Consider the following 17,141-nt stretch of genomic DNA (forward strand, 5'->3'; position numbering starts at 1 on the left):
TTTTCCATTTTTTTTCACTGACATGCTAAAATGCACGTTTTTGAGTTGAAAATTTACTAAAGAGACCCAAAACAATATATGTTCTAAAAAAGGAGATATCTTGTAGAATAAAAATATAGTAGTCACAATTTTTATGTTTCAAGATGTTTGTGCATGTTTACCAAATCTGTGTTTTTTAGTACAAATTGTTTTTATAGCACACAAACTCAAGACATAAGACGAAATGTAACTAAACCCCTCTAAAACAGCATAAACTGCCCACTGAAAATATTTACAGCTCCTCTCTTTGTTGTAAATATTGCCCCTAACATTATTCCACTACCTCTGTCATGTGTGGAGATAGTTAATATGCATCAAAATATAGGCTTGAATGTGGTTTTATGATCATTAGTTTGTTTTCAACCTTTGATTGCTTCGCTCTAATGGTTACAGTGACAGTAAAAGGGTTAAAGAGCAGGTTCAAACAAGAAATAAAATAAGTTAGTGAACTGAAAACGCTGTCCCAGAAGTGTTGTGATGGTGAGAAATCATAAAGTCTGCATAAAGTTTCAGTATTTCAGAAACCTCAGCTTCCAAGAGTAGCTTCTTTGCAGGACTGCAGATGCACAGAGCTTGCTTGGGAAGAGTCTTACCAGAAAGAGGATGGACCATTTAGGTGGTGTTTGGAAACAGAAATCAGTAGTTAGAATATGTTCCCAATAAACATGTAAGGGTCTTATTTTCAATTACCTTTAATGTACCTTTAAAAAAAGGAGACTCATGCGAGCATTTAAATGGGTACAAATAATGTATATACTGAAAGAGTTGATTTTTGCTAGCATACCAAAATGAACACAATTATGCAATACAGGTATTTTGTGCTAGAATAAAAAGCACTTTTTATCACTTGTTGATCTATATTATAGGTTATTTATATTTTATGAAGCTAGACTTCAGTGCTTAAAGTCATTTTAATATATTTTCAAATATAGAGGATCAGCAAAACTAAGCCTGCATAGTAAAATGGCAGCATAGTGCGTGATAGAAGAAAGCACACAATTGTATCCAATAAAAGTGACATATCCACCTTAATAAATGGCATCATGCTGTTTCGAAAGGAATGGAACTCTTAAAACACCATTATCACAATCTGAAGCAAACAACTTTGTTCTTTTCTGCAGTTGAGCAGAAACATTTAAGAAGTGGAAAAATACTGTGTTATTTTTTTCAAGCATGATGTTTTCTTAACTTTTGGAAGTTACTAAAATCATCCATAAAGTATAAATATTTAATAACTCTGAAAACAAAGGAATATTTTTTAAAATAATGACTTTTTTTGATATATGTACTTTGTTGATCACATAGTCATTATACAAAAAGCAAAGAACAGAAGAAGCAATTGAAATGAAGAAATTATGAAAGAGAGCAAAAAAGTCAAGGTGAAGATGGGCAAAAACAAGATGATCAAAAATTATCCTTCAGGTAAGCATCAGCAGGGTTCATCATTAGCAAAAACAAACACCGCTCGGCTCCTGCGACCCATAAGCCTGTTATTCTCACAAAATGACTTTGGTCAGCACTTCATTTAAACTTCAAACTTTTAAGGACATTTTATACAACCAACTAGGAAATGTATGGCTGGATTCATATCAATTCTGGCACTCTGTCAGTGCTGAGAATTCTGAATCCGCACAAAAAAGGTAAGGCATTTTCTGCCATGTTTGGTTGTACAGTAAGTTAGAGCAATGTTTCTCAATCTTTTTTCAGTCAAGTCACCCTTTAAAATTCTGCACAATCTCGAGGCATCCCATTCTGAAATATAAAAAACTAAACTAATGATTTTACAGAACACAGAAATGTCCACACACAAAGGCCACCCAACTTTAGAGGTGATTTACTCTTTTAAAGCAAATTCACTTTGGTACACTGGGGCTGACTTGTATTCTAGCATTTATTCTTCCTCATTTTTTACCCCATGTGACCCTAATGCTGACAGAGAGGAGTTGGAGGGTCAAACAAGGATGCTGTGCAGGTCCAATGGGGTCCTCTCTATCATCCAATTACATCAGAAGTTGTTAGGACACTGTCGGCTGGCGTACAAAGTGCCTAAGATTGTAATGTTGCACAACGAAAACCTGTGGCTTTGTGTAAAAAAAAAAAGTTTGACCCACCCACTAGCTTGTACACACTTTTTGGGCAATTTGGGGCAATTTTTAGGCATTTTGCCAAGGCGCCACTTAAGAGCCCAGAAGGCACCCCAGGTTGCCTAGGCACCCTGGTTGAAAAAGGATGTGCTAAAGTATGTCCTCAACAAAGACTAAAGTTTTAAATAAGTGCTTATCAGAGGCATTTACTGTGAAGTACAGATTTCTGAGTGTCAATAAAATGGTCAGTGTTTGTTTCTGCACAAAGATAAACCAAGTGACAACGTCTTGCATACTGCTGGTAATCTGACTACAATCTATATATTAATGGAGTACGGGGAGTAGCTACCTGGGAGAGATGAGTATCCTTTCTTGCTCCCTAACTATTCTATTTCTTTAATGCCTCCTAGTTAACAACTCAAACAATAAAAAGCAACAATAAAAGCAAGCATACATGAGATTATGCATAAAAAAAGGGTCCCCCTGCAGGTTAATGTCATAACGAGCTACAATGCACCACACACTAGCATATTAAGACAGACTTACCTATAAAAGAGATCCCTCCACCCACATGCTGTCACTGCTGATAGGGGCTTTGTTTCACCCAGTCTTCCTTCCAGGTTTACAGGGTCCAGTTATCTGAATGGCCGAGCTGCGATTATGTCACTCCTATGTATGCATGCCAGAGACATGATCACGGCCTAGAAATCTCAATGGATGGCACACTCAAGTGTGCCGTCTATATAGAGCTCAGTGCGCATGTACCATCGATGTCACCGGCTGCTACACATGTGAATATCTCCTAAACGGTGCATGTTTAGGAGATATTAACTGTATGTACAGGTTAGCCTTATTATTACTACCATTTTAACTCTGTAATCAATTGCTTAACATTTACTGTGTATGACTGCTATAGTGTATTCCTATATTACCTTCACAACCTGTTCTGAGAACTCAAATATGCACTAACCTGAAATAATGCTTTGCCTGTTCAGCTCTGAATGTGCTCTCAAAATTCCCTATTCTTTATTAAGAAGAAAACAATCCAAGTCAATAAAAAATTAAAATTTGTTTTTTCTTTTTTTGCATTTCACAGTGTTTTAGTAGTTTAGCAAACAAGGGTAAGCAAATTTTCTCCTTACCAGTGCTTGAAAATTTGGTCACATGGCAGATATCCAAGTGTACCTAAAACCCCTTTTTTTAGCACCTAATCATTTCATGAACTTACATTGGCAAAATTGTAAGCAGATCAATTCACTCCATGATGTCACTGTATTGTGTATGTCAGTTCAAAAGCAGAAAACAGTGCTTGTAACTCTTTGGTACTGGTTTCACTTCATTATTAAAAGCTTTACCTCTTGAATTTTGTGCAAAGTTCTGCCATTTGCTATCCACCTGTTAAATTAGAGTGCCTCAGTGACCTGTAATAGGGGTTAATTCACTGATTTTATGCATAAAGTTTATTATAATGCAAATATTTAGGAATGCAGAATAATTTTGATGTAAGAAAGCAATTATCAATATTATGAACGATATGTGTGATAAATATGGGGCAAACTCACATTGCAGTGCCACCATTACATGATGACACCCTCAGGCTCCTGGAACCATAATCTAGGTGTCAGCAGACTGAAAATAATTGTCATTGGATTTAGTTAGCTATGCAGTTAACCTGGTACACACTAAACACCAGTCACTATGTTTTTTTTTCTATTATAAACACGTTTGTTTGATATTATGACTGTCACAACAGACAGGGATATTTCAGAGATATACAATAAAATAGTGCTCTTCAAAGAGAGAGATATTCTGGCTTATCGCATTAGAGATAATTTTATTGATTTTAAAAATGTAGGAGAAAAAAAGGAAAAATGGTGCAAACAAAATATTTAACAAAGTCCTGAGTTCTTTGGGGTCCAGCAAAGTTCACTCAATGGGCATAAAGTGAAGCAACATCTTGGCTCTCATAAATGGCAACTCACAAGGTGCATAAGGATAAGAGCATGTAATCCACCCTGTGTGGTTTGCTGTTGAGCCTCAGTATGTCTTCAGGAGCCAGGAAGCAGATGCTGCTGTCAGGAGCTGTGTAGGACGCCAGAAAATAAACCAGAAGTCCTGGAGCTGCCCTGGACTGCATAGACTGCGCAGGACCAGAAGTGACATCACACACAGGGAAATCACAACATGGGTAGTATGGCTACATGTTTTGGAGACCAACTGCTCCTTTTTCAAACCTGAGGACATACTCATGGGTACACATATATAACAGAACTGGGGGGGAAGCGCTATACAGCATAACTGGTTGAGACTAGACTAATATGGATGCTCAAAGTCTGTACCATACTAAAGGACTTCAGTAAATTAGCTGCTCAAGCTCTACACCATACAAATGGACTACAATAAAATGGCCAGATGGTTCTGTGATATGATTACATTAAAACCATATTGAATAAGAAACTGAAAAACTATATCTACAGTGAGGAACAAAAGTATTTGAACACCCTGCGATTTTGCAAGTTCTCCCACTTAGAAATCATGGAGGGGTCTGAAATTCACATTGTAGGTGCATTCAAACTCTGAGAGACAGAATTAAAAAAAAATTCAGGAAATCACATTGTATGATTTTTAAAGAATTTATTTGTCTTGCACTGCTGAGCCAAAATCCCTGTTGCAGTGTGTGCAAACCACCTGGTCAAGAACCACAGGAAACGTTTGACCTCTGTAATTGCAAACAAAGGCTTCTGTACCAAATATTAACACTGATTTTCTTAGGTGTTTAAATACTTATGTTCAGCAGTGCAAGACAAATACATTCTTTAAAAATCATACAATGTGATATCCTGAATTTGTTTTTTTAATTCTGTCTCTCAGAGTGGGAATGCACCTAGAATGTGAATTTCAGACCCCTCCATGATTTCTAAGTGGGAGAACTTGCAAAATCGCAGGGTGTTCAAATACTTCTGTTCCTCACTGTATAGTAAAATAAAGATTTATATGATTCTTATTGTCAAGGTCCTACCTTTCTTCAGAGCTTGTGCATCTCCATGAGCTGGCATCCATCTTGGTTTTCTGCAAAGCATGGTGGGAACCTTTATGCCTTCAGGCTTCTGCGGCTCCTCCTCAGAAGGGTGTGGTTGAGCACATTTAAACCTGCTGTCTGCAAGTGTGCTCTGCACTTGTGTCCTGTATGTTGCCCTGTTGCAAGCTCTTGTGTTGTTCCCATTGCTCTCCTGGTAACCGACTCGGCTTGGACAAGATAACTCTCTGCGTTAACCCTTTACCTGTCCTCCCGTTGCTGAACCCGGCCCGTGACCTGAGTATTCTTTGCCTACCGTCTAGTACTGTCTGCTCCGTTGTTATTGACCCGGCTTGTCTGACTACTCTACTCGTGTTCCCATCTAGCTCTCACCAGCTGTACGCCATTGGCGGCAGTCATTATCGCAGCTGGGGTCATTCGGGGGCCGCGACCTGGTCTCAGGCTGCGTCAAGTCCATCCCCACCATCAGGGGCCCTGGTGAAGGGTAGCCTGGGGCTTAGACTCCGCGCCCTGAGGGACTCTGGTCTGTGGGTAGTGGCTGTCGTCAGTCGCAGCGTGACCGTACCATAGGCCTGCCTGCCCATTCCAGCGTTCCTGCCCTGACATTTATATAGCAAACAAGCTAAAAGGAAATATAGAAGGGGAAAAAGAAAAGAAAAAATGGATGAGTGCATGCCAATCCGTGTTCAACTGAAAAAAGAGGATAATAAAAATGAATGGAAAAACAATAAGTACCTATAGCAGAAAACAGACATGGTGTCTTGGCTACTCCAGACAGACAGCCAACAACATCTTGCACATAGAAAATAGGAGAGCAATCCTAGACCATAGCTGTGTGTAGTGATGGGCCGAACACCCCCACGTTCGGTTTGTGGTAGAACATTTGAACCTAATGAATGTTCGACCGCGAAGTTCAAACTTAATGCAAGTCAATGGGACTCGAACTTTTAATTTCAAAAGTGCTAATTTTTAAGGCTTATATGCAAGTTATGGGCCATACAAGGGGTATGGGGACTCGGGTACTGCCCTGAGGGACAGGAATCAGTGAAAAAAAAGGGGCAGCCATTTTTCATTGCTTAAAGTACAAAAAAAAATTATTCCATTAAATAACATTTCTGGGGGGGGGGGGGTCCCTTAAACTACCTGCAAAGTTGCACATCTGAACAATGTATATAACCTGCTGAAGCAGGACTGCCATTTAAAAAAAAAATGACATTCTTATAAAAAAAAAAAACAGCATGGGGTCCCCGCAATCCATACCAGACTCTTTTGGTCTGGAAGGAAGGTTAGAAGGGACCCCACAGTAATTTTCTTTTTAAAAAGTGCGTGAAGTTCCCCCTAAGAACTTTTTAGGTCTTATAAGGGGAACACCACCTCCCAAAAAAAGGGTGGAGTGCATGGGGGTCCCCCTAAAAGCCATACCAGGACCTTTAGGCCTGGTAGGACTTTTAAGGGGAACCCCGCCTCCAAAAATAGGGGGGAAGCATGGGGTTCACCCTAAATTCCTATCAGACCCTTGATCTGAGCACAGTCCTGACAGGGCAGAAAAAGCGGGGGAACAAATGAGCGAGCCATGCCACAGTTCCTTTTCTCCACAACCCTGGCTGGTGGTTTTGGGGGTCTGTGGGCAGGGGAGCTCAGTAGCATCAGGGTGCCCCTTTAATTAAACGGGGCACCCTGATGCTGCCCCCCTTGTGAATGAGTACCGCTACCCATTTACTAAAGGGTTAAATTGAGTAAAAAATAAAGATGCTAGACTTCTGAAAAAAATCCTTTACTGAACAAAAAACAAAACAACAGCCCTTCATTTAAGAAAAAAAAAAATGGTTCCATCGATGCATTTCATCGTCAATCACAGCATCCAGTATTGTCACAATGATGCCAACTCGCCGAAATAAAAAAAAAACCTGCCACCCGCTGACCTGTCCGCACCCGCCTAGCACTCGCTGTAATCTGACATTTGCTGGCCAGATGACGTCAATGTTAGCTCCACCCAATTGTGTTGTGATTGGCCAAAGTATTGCACCTGACCTATAGGCAGGTACATTGCTTTGGTCAATCACAATGCACTGTGAGAGCGTAGCGCATTGTGTGGTGCAGCAAACTTACCATTCTTGTGTTCGGTGAACACACGAACGGCCAATGTTGGAGTTGAACTTACATTCGACTTGAACATCAAGCCCATCCCTAGCTCTGTGTTTACTGTGAGTATAGCCCCAATGAATTGTCACTTCTCCCTCTCCTCTATGTTCGCTGTCACCACCCATCTAGTTTGTGTGTTTGGTAGTCAGACATCATTATAGATGTTTCTTCTTGTAAGCAATGTGGTCAGGCAGTGGGGGGGGATGAGATGGCGCACGTGACAGCTCAAGCTCAGCAACCATAGCTCAAATCAAAACAGCGACCACGTGTTCCATGCACTTGATGTCCTGGAGGATTCCACAAGGATTTAAAAATCATAGTGATCCTTTATATACATGAATTTAGTATGGTGAATATCTGTATCTAGAAAATTCAACAACCTGAGGTAAGGAAGGATAGAAAGAGGAAAAGGATGAAAACTAATTTAATACTTATTGAATTATATAACTGAAAATCAGTATCAGAATCAGAATTATGAATAAATATATAGTGTGGCGCTCAAAATATATAAATAAATATATATATATAAATAAGTGATCAATTCATATACAAAATGTAAAAATCATGACTACTATCAACTAAAATAAATAATCAATAAATAAATAATTGCAATAATACCTCAAGTGATCACACTCTAAATGATTAAAGTGTCTCAACTAAATAACTAATCAATAAATAAGTGCATCAATAAATAACTCAAGTGATCACACTCTAAATGGATCAAGTGGCTTAAATAAATCACATGCTTGTAATTGACATAATAGTGACCAAAAAAAATAGTAACAGCTTAATATAAATCAAACAGTGTTAAAGTGCCAAAAAATAGTGCAAGAAAATATATAAATGTCCGTTCCTTCTACAAATCAATATATAGAATGTTCTTCAAGTGATAAATCAATTCATGCAATATACAGTGATGCTCAATAAGTGATTTGTGCCAAAATCTTCTCCAAACAGTGGCTAAATTTCCTCCTCACCTCCTCCCTGCGACCCCTAAGGGCCAACAGGCTTGTAGGATCAACCTGGATCCTAAAATCAAATGGGCCAACAACTTTTTCTTCCTTCTTTGTATTTCCTGGTGGGCCTCCTATTTCCCTTATTCAGCCAAGGTGCCTCTGAAGAACAGTGGCTCACCAATCCAGTGAGCCAAAGAAGAAAACACCCTCTAAGTGTAGTATTAAAGACTCCTTTATTTTCAAATGCAAAGTAGCAAAACTCACATATCTCAGCAGTTTTCCCTCCTCACCGATGTGTGGGTACACTGCATGTGAATTGGGACTTCCTGGGTATAGCAAGATGGCGTCGCACGCCGGAAGTGCGTCACCGCGCACCGGAGACTGCGGACTCGTAAACCTACGCGTTACGTCACTGACAACTCGTGACTTCCTCGGGGTATCACATATCGGACGCAGTTCCTCCCTATATACTGGACAACTCAACCCTCATCAATCGCGGCCCGCCTCTTACACACTCGGCGGTGCCCGCGCCATTTTTTAGAGGACTAATCTCATTCTGACCGCGGCCATTTTATTGGTGTCATCCTATACCAATATTGAATGGGGACATAATTATAAAACCTCGTTACTCACATGAAAAATCTACCTGAGATAACCTACAAACTATGGAGCCCTAATGATTATATGACTACAATATTAAATAAAAAGGGGGGATGACAACCTTTATTGCATCTCAATCATCTAATCCCTTTAAAAAAAAAAAATAATAATTTGACAAAAATCTATATAAAAATTACAATTAAAAATTAATCATGACAAAAATCCATATAAAAATAGGGGGATAACCTATAAAATCAACACTCATTTTGAATTGATAAAAACTACATTTCATTAAAAAGTATATATTGAATAATAAATTACTAATATAATATCCCTTCTACATGTAATCTACCCACACATTAACAGAGTAAAATCTACCTCCATAAAAGATTTTATGCAACATAATAATCACTGGCATTGATATCAATCAATGCAGAATATTTCATATAGAATGTAAAACAATAAAGAAGAAATATCAAATAAAAATAGATTTAAAAGATAAAAAAACTCCGACAAGTACCATCTCTATGTACCAATATACATGTTCATGAAAATGTCTAAAATCAGTAATTAATGTTGCTATAACTTCAAAAATCACTAATGAAGCAATTCAAATCAAATTCGACATTTAACCCTTTAGGGACCTGGGTATTCATATAATAAATCCACCTGGACTCCGCCTTGCTTAGGGATTTTATTTTATTATTCCCTCTCCATTGCCTCTTAAATTTTTCGATCCCCCAAAATTTTAATGTACTGGGGTCCTTATTGTGATATTTGGCAAAATGTCTAGAGACACTGTGTTTCGGGAATCCCTTATTGATGTTCTGGACGTGCTCCCTGAGTCTTTTCCACAGGGGCCTCTTAGTTCTGCCTACGTATTGGAGTCCACAATCGCACTCCAGGCAATACACAACCCCCTCTGTTTTGCACATTATAAATTCATTAATCTGATAGGCCTGACCAGTAGCAGTAGCAGTAAAATTATTCCTTCTTTTATTCTGTCGTTTTGTAGCGACACAATTAAAACAATTCCTGCACGGAAAAAAACCTTTTTCATTGAGGAAAGTGATGTGATTAGTTTTGGGGGGGTCTAATACATTCCTGACCACCTTTGACCTAATATTGGGTGCTTTCCTATAGATAAATCTGGGACCATCTGGTAACAACTCTCCTATGACAGGATCCAATTTAAGAATATTCCAGTACTTTTTGTAAATGCTTTCTATCTTTTTATAATGCGTATTGAAATCAAGGATAACTGCAATCTGTGATTCTATCTGTTTACCCTTATTCCTGTCTACCAAAAAATTCTCCCTGTCCATATTACCTACTTCCTTAATTTTAAACTCAATATCTTCTTTCAAATATCCTTTTTCAATAAATCTGGACCCCAATATTTCAGCTTGCTGGAAGTAATCATGTGCATAGGTACAGTTCCTTCTAATTCTAACAAACTGACCTTTAGGGATATTAAAAATCCAAGGTGGGTAATGGCAACTCCCCCTAGGGATATAACCATTACGGTCAACTGTTTTAAAGTGAGTTGTAGTGATAATATGGCCATTACTTAACCCAATATTAAGATCCAAAAAATTAATATTGCTATCACTAAATTCCCACGTGAATCTAATATTTTTACCGTTATCATTAAGTTTACTCAAAAAAGTAGATAAGGTAGTTTCCTCCCCCTCCCAAATTATGATCACATCATCGATGTACCTTTTATATACTTTCAACTCCTCTGGGTAATCTTGGTATAAGTCCTTACTTTCCCAATAACCCATAAAAATATTTGCAACACTTGGCGCATATCTTGCACCCATCGCTACTCCTTTTATCTGTTTGTAATATTTGTTATCATGCCAGAAATAATTGTGACTCAGACAAAACTCCAGGCAATCTAATATATATTTTCTCTGGGTCCAGGATAAGTCACTGTAAGTCCTGAGCCCCCAAGTTACTGCTTCCATTGCATCATCATGGCTAATGATAGTGTAGTTCTTCAATATTTGTATGAGTTGCTTCGTGTCTCTTAAATATGATTTCATTTGCTTTACTACTGGTTGCAAAAACTCATCAATATATTGCCCCATTCTAGCCAGGACCGATTGTATGCCATTTACAAATGGCCTCCCTGGTGGATTTTTTTCATCTTTGTGGATTTTGGGAACGGTATATATAACCGGTATTCTACATGTATCTGGTACCAGATATCTAGCTTCCTTTTTGTTTAAAATATCTTTCTCTAATCCCCTTTTAACTAATAATTCTAATTCTTTTTTATATTGTACCGTGGGATTTTTTGTTAATACCAGATACGTATGAACATCCTCCAATTGGGTGGCTGTTCATACGTATCTGGTATTAACAAAAAATCATATAATCAGAGGCCTTATTTTCAGAACTATAGGCCCAATTACTATCCACCACGTAATCAATATCCCCTTCCCAGACCATATTATCCTAGGATGCCTAATGTTAACATGTATGAGGGACATTACCCTGATGGGAGGTGGGATTATCAGCGACATGAAGAAAGGAGTCCCATCCCAATGTTCAATAGGTTTGACCCATTGAGGTCTGAGTATCCACAAGGGGATTTTTTAGAGAGAGATCTAAGGGGGAGGAGTCCTCCGAGAGAAGGATGGAGAAGTCCAGGAAGAGGAGGGGATGCAGGGCAGGCTACCAAAAACAAAAGAAAAAGAGAATAGTAGGGGAAGGGGTATTCAATGTGAGTGGAATTACCTTATCTAAGGAAGAATTGTTGGTCCTGGATAAGGGCCTTAAATATGCCCCCCCTGCACCTGCAAATAAATTTAACATTTACATTGACACTCAGAAATTCATTAGGAAGCTTAATATTAAAAAATATTTTTTAGGACAACCAGGGGCTAAGAATGTGTTAAGTAATGCCCCGAGTAGTATAATCACCCACACAAATTTTAAAAACAAATCACTTTTTAATCCTCAGATTCCTAACAACAGCCAAATTGATGCTTTTAAAAAAATGGTTACCAATGATTTGGATAAACTGGTCATCCCCAAGACGAGTAGGAATATTGGCATTGAAATCGGTATTAAAAAATTGAGGAAGAGGGATGATTTAGTTGTTAGACCAGCCGACAAGGGAGGAGGCATTGTAGTCTTGTCGAAAGATTATTATATGAGAGAATTAGCCACCCAATTGGAGGATGTTCATACGTATCTGGTATTAACAAAAAATCCCACGGTACAATATAAAAAAGAATTAGAATTATTAGTTAAAAGGGGAGTAGAGAAAGATATTTTAAACAAAAAGGAAGCTAGATATATGGTACCAGATACATGTAGAATACCGGTTATATATACCGTTCCCAAAATCCACAAAGATGAAAAAAATCCACCAGGGAGGCCAATTGTAAATGGCATACAATCGGTCCTGGCTAGAATGGGGCAATATATTGATGAGTTTTTGCAACCAGTAGTAAAGCAAATGAAATCATATTTAAGAGACACGAAGCAACTCATACAAATATTGAAGAACTTTAAAGGTGGACAGAAGCTTTTTCTGGCCAGTGCGGACGTATCCTCATTGTACACTATCATTAGCCATGATGATGCAATGGAAGCAGTAACTTGGGGGCTCAGGACTTACAGTGACTTATCCTGGACCCAGAGAAAATATATATTAGATTGCCTGGAGTTTTGTCTGAGTCACAATTATTTCTGGCATGATAACAAATATTACAAACAGATAAAAGGAGTAGCGATGGGTGCAAGATATGCGCCAAGTGTTGCAAATATTTTTATGGGTTATTGGGAAAGTAAGGACTTATACCAAGATTACCCAGAGAAGTTGAAAGTATATAAAAGGTACATCGATGATGTGATCATAATTTGGGAGGGGGAGGAAACTACCTTATCTACTTTTTTGAGTAAACTTATTGATAACGGTAAAAATATTAGATTCACGTGGGAATTTAGTGATAGCAATATTAATTTTTTGGATCTTAATATTGGGTTAAGTAATGGCCATATTACCACTACAACTCACTTTAAAACAGTTGACCGTAATGGTTATATCCCTAGGGGGAGTTGCCATTACCCACCTTGGATTTTTAATATCCCTAAAGGTCAGTTTGTTAGAATTAGAAGGAACTGTACCTATGCACATGATTACTTCCAGCAAGCTGAAATATTGGGGTCCAGATTTATTGAAAAAGGATATTTGAAAGAAGATATTGAGTTTAAAATTAAGGAAGTAGGTAATATGGACAGGGAGAATTTTTTGGTAGACAGGAATAAGGGTAAACAGATAGAATCACAGATTGCAGTTATCCTTGATTTCAATACGCATTATAAAAAGATAGAAAGCATTTACAAAAAGTACTGGAATATTCTTAAATTGGATCCTGTCATAGGAGAGTTGTTACCAGATGGTCCCAGATTTATCTATAGGAAAGCACCCAATATTAGGTCAAAGGTGGTCAGGAATGTATTAGACCCCCCCAAAACTAATCACATCACTTTCCTCAATGAAAAAGGTTTTTTTCCGTGCAGGAATTGTTTTAATTGTGTCGCTACAAAACGACAGAATAAAAGAAGGAATAATTTTACTGCTACTGCTACTGGTCAGGCCTATCAGATTAATGAATTTATAATGTGCAAAACAGAGGGGGTTGTGTATTGCCTGGAGTGCGATTGTGGACTCCAATACGTAGGCAGAACTAAGAGGCCCCTGTGGAAAAGACTCAGGGAGCACGTCCAGAACATCAATAAGGGATTCCCGAAACACAGTGTCTCTAGACATTTTGCCAAATATCACAATAAGGACCCCAGTACATTAAAATTTTGGGGGATCGAAAAATTTAAGAGGCAATGGAGAGGGAATAATAAAATAAAATCCCTAAGCAAGGCGGAGTCCAGGTGGATTTATTATATGAATACCCAGGTCCCTAAAGGGTTAAATGTCGAATTTGATTTGAATTGCTTCATTAGTGATTTTTGAAGTTATAGCAACATTAATTACTGATTTTAGACATTTTCATGAACATGTATATTGGTACATAGAGATGGTACTTGTCGGAGTTTTTTATCTTTTAAATCTATTTTTATTTGATATTTCTTCTTTATTGTTTTACATTCTATATGAAATATTCTGCATTGATTGATATCAATGCCAGTGATTATTATGTTACATAAAATTTTTTATGGAGGTAGATTTTACTCTGTTAATGTGTGGGTAGATTACATGTAGAAGGGATATTATATTAGTAATTTATTATTCAATATATACTTTTTAATGAAATGTAGTTTTTATCAATTCAAAATGAGTGTTGATTTTATAGGTTATCCCCCTATTTTTATATGGATTTTTGTCATGATTAATTTTTAATTGTAATTTTTATATAGATTTTTGTCAAATTAATTTTTTTTTTTTTAAAGGGATTAGATGATTGAGATACAATAAAGGTTGTCATCCCCCCTTTTTATTTAATATTGTAGTAATATAATCATTAGGGCTCCATAGTTTGTAGGTTATCCCAGGTAGATTTTTCATGTGAGTAACGAGGTTTTATAATTATGTCCCCATTCAATATTGGTATAGGATGACACCAATAAAATGGCCGCGGTCAGAATGAGATTAGTCCTCTAAAAAATGGCGCGGGCACCGCCGAGTGTGTAAGAGGTGGGCCGCGATTGATGAGGGTTGAGTTGTCCAGTATATAGGGAGGAACTGCGTCCGATATGTGATACCCCGAGGAAGTCACGAGTTGTCAGTGACGTAACGCGTAGGTTTACGAGTCCGCAGTCTCCGGTGCGCGGTGACGCACTTCCGGCGTGCAACGCCATCTTGCTATACCCAGGAAGTCCCAATTCACATGCAGTGTACCCACACATCGGTGAGCAGGGAGGACTGCTGAGATATGTGAGTTTTGCTACTTTGCATTTGAAAATAAAGGAGTCTTTAATACTACACTTAGAGGGTGTTTTCTTCTTTGGCTCACTGGATTGGTGAGCCACTGTTCTTCAGAGGCACCTGGGCTGAATAAGGGAAATAGGAGGCCCACCAGGAAATACAAAGAAGGAAGAAAAAGTTGTTGGCCCATTTGATTTTAGGATCCAGGTTGATCCTACAAGCCTGTTGGCCCTTAGGGGTCGCAGGGAGGAGGTGAGGAGGAAATTTAGCCACTGTTTGGAGAAGATTTTGGCACAAATCACTTATTGAGCATCACCGTATATTGCATGAATTGATTTATCACTTGAAGAACATTCTATATATTGATTTGTAGAAGGAACGGACATTTATATATTTTCTTGCACTATTTTTTGGCACTTTAACACTGTTTGATTTATATTAAGCTGTTACTATTTTTTTTGGTCACTATTATGTCAATTACAAGCATGTGATTTATTTAAGCCACTTGATCCATTTAGAGTGTGATCACTTGAGTTATTTATTGATGCACTTATTTATTGATTAGTTATTTAGTTGAGACACTTTAATCATTTAGAGTGTGATCACTTGAGGTATTATTGCAATTATTTATTTATTGATTATTTATTTTAGTTGATAGTAGTCATGATTTTTACATTTTGTATATGAATTGATCACTTATTTATATATATTTATTTATTTATATATTTTGAGCGCCACACTATATATTTATTCATGTTTGCACACTACACTAGGTATTAGTAGGAGAGTGTTGGCAGCTGTATTAGTCGTTCACCATTTCTAGCGCAAGAGGATTCTCTCGACTATTTTCAGAATTATGACATATCTCAACGCTAAGATTATATTTAACTCTGAACTCCAGGATCATTTAAAAAAATTACCATTGCTTTTTTCCCCTATGGCACTGTAAAAAAATAGCAAGTTCTTTAACTGACAGTTTAAATGTAGTTTTTATTAATATCATCTTTTTAATTTCTGTGATATTGTCATTAGATAGGGGAAAAAGCAATTGTATACTGGCACCGTGAGAAGGGATCAAGGAAGCACTGACCTCACTTCCTTGTAATAGGAATTATTGACTTCAATAGTCATGAACGTGGACAGGAATCTGACAGTTTAGAATGGGCTTGATAGAAAAGGAGCCTCTTGGCCTGTAACTCATAGTGTTTTTTCACAGTGGGTGGGACAGACTCTGAGTCTCCTCGCCTGTCAATCAAATTTGTCAGTGTTAGTGAGAGCAACAGACTTTGTCCTCCTCCTATACCCAGCAGTTTTGTAAATATGTTGTCAATAGAAAAGCATGGAATGGAGATGCTACACTACTGGTCTCCTGGGAAATGAGGGGAAACATCAGCCACTGGTCTTATAAACAGGAAATAAGAAACACTGAGCCCTAAATATGAAGAATTCCTGAAGTGATTGGGCAGTAGCTACAGCATTGGTTTGACAAAGAATAACATTTTTGTTGATATTAAGAAAAGACATTTCTGAAACTGCTTTGAAATTGAGATTTCAGCTTACAGTTTTCTGAGATAAGATTATTGATATGCCTCGGAGAATGCTTTAAGGTAAAAATGCTCCAGTACATTTGTAATCCCCTGTCCCTGAACAGTTCATTTTATTCTCTTCACTGGCACAGGCTCCAGGTATTATTGATCTGTTCTACTAAAGTTCTGCTTTGTAGGGTCTTAATGAGGGTAGGATGAATATCAGGCTGCTGCAGCTGTCATTCTATTTTCAGAGAGGAGGAAAGATTAGGGAGCAGGAGTGTGGCTTGCCAGGCACTGTGTGTTTCTATGGACCCACATAGCTTGGCTCAAGTACTGGCTGGGAGTGCACATGGGCAGGTGTCTCCTTAGCAGCAGGCTAGCTAAAGGAGACATTCGCCCCACAGGGAGGTGGGGGCAGCAACCAGAGGATCAGCTGGAAGATGTGGAAAGTATCATTTTTAAGGAAAAAAAAAGTGGAGTTCCACTCAAAAGCGGAAGCTCTGCTTGTTTGCCTCCTCCCCCCCCTCCACTGCCATATTTTACACTTTTTGGGTGGCAGGGGGAAGTGGATACCTGTTTTTGACACGTACCTGCTCCCATTTCCAGCTCAGTTCGCCACGGTGAAGTGAGCTGGAAGTTCAGCCACCTCCTGACTCCCGCAGTCTCCTGGGAACCTTCACAGGTCCCAGAAGACTGCCGGACCAATCAGAATGTGCAGCATGACTTGCACATGCGCAGTGGGGATGCAGCTGTGAAGCCACAAGCTGTCACAACCTGGTACCCTTGGTTGTGATGCCAGCACCGAGGAAAGAAGATGCAAAGAAGGGATGGCATGGGTGAGCACATTACTGG

This window comes from Staurois parvus, unplaced genomic scaffold (genome assembly GCF_062004578.1).
Source record: "Staurois parvus isolate SC_StPar_1 unplaced genomic scaffold, SC_StPar_1.0 ptg000012l, whole genome shotgun sequence".
In the NCBI taxonomy this organism is placed as follows: Eukaryota; Metazoa; Chordata; class Amphibia; order Anura; family Ranidae; genus Staurois; species Staurois parvus.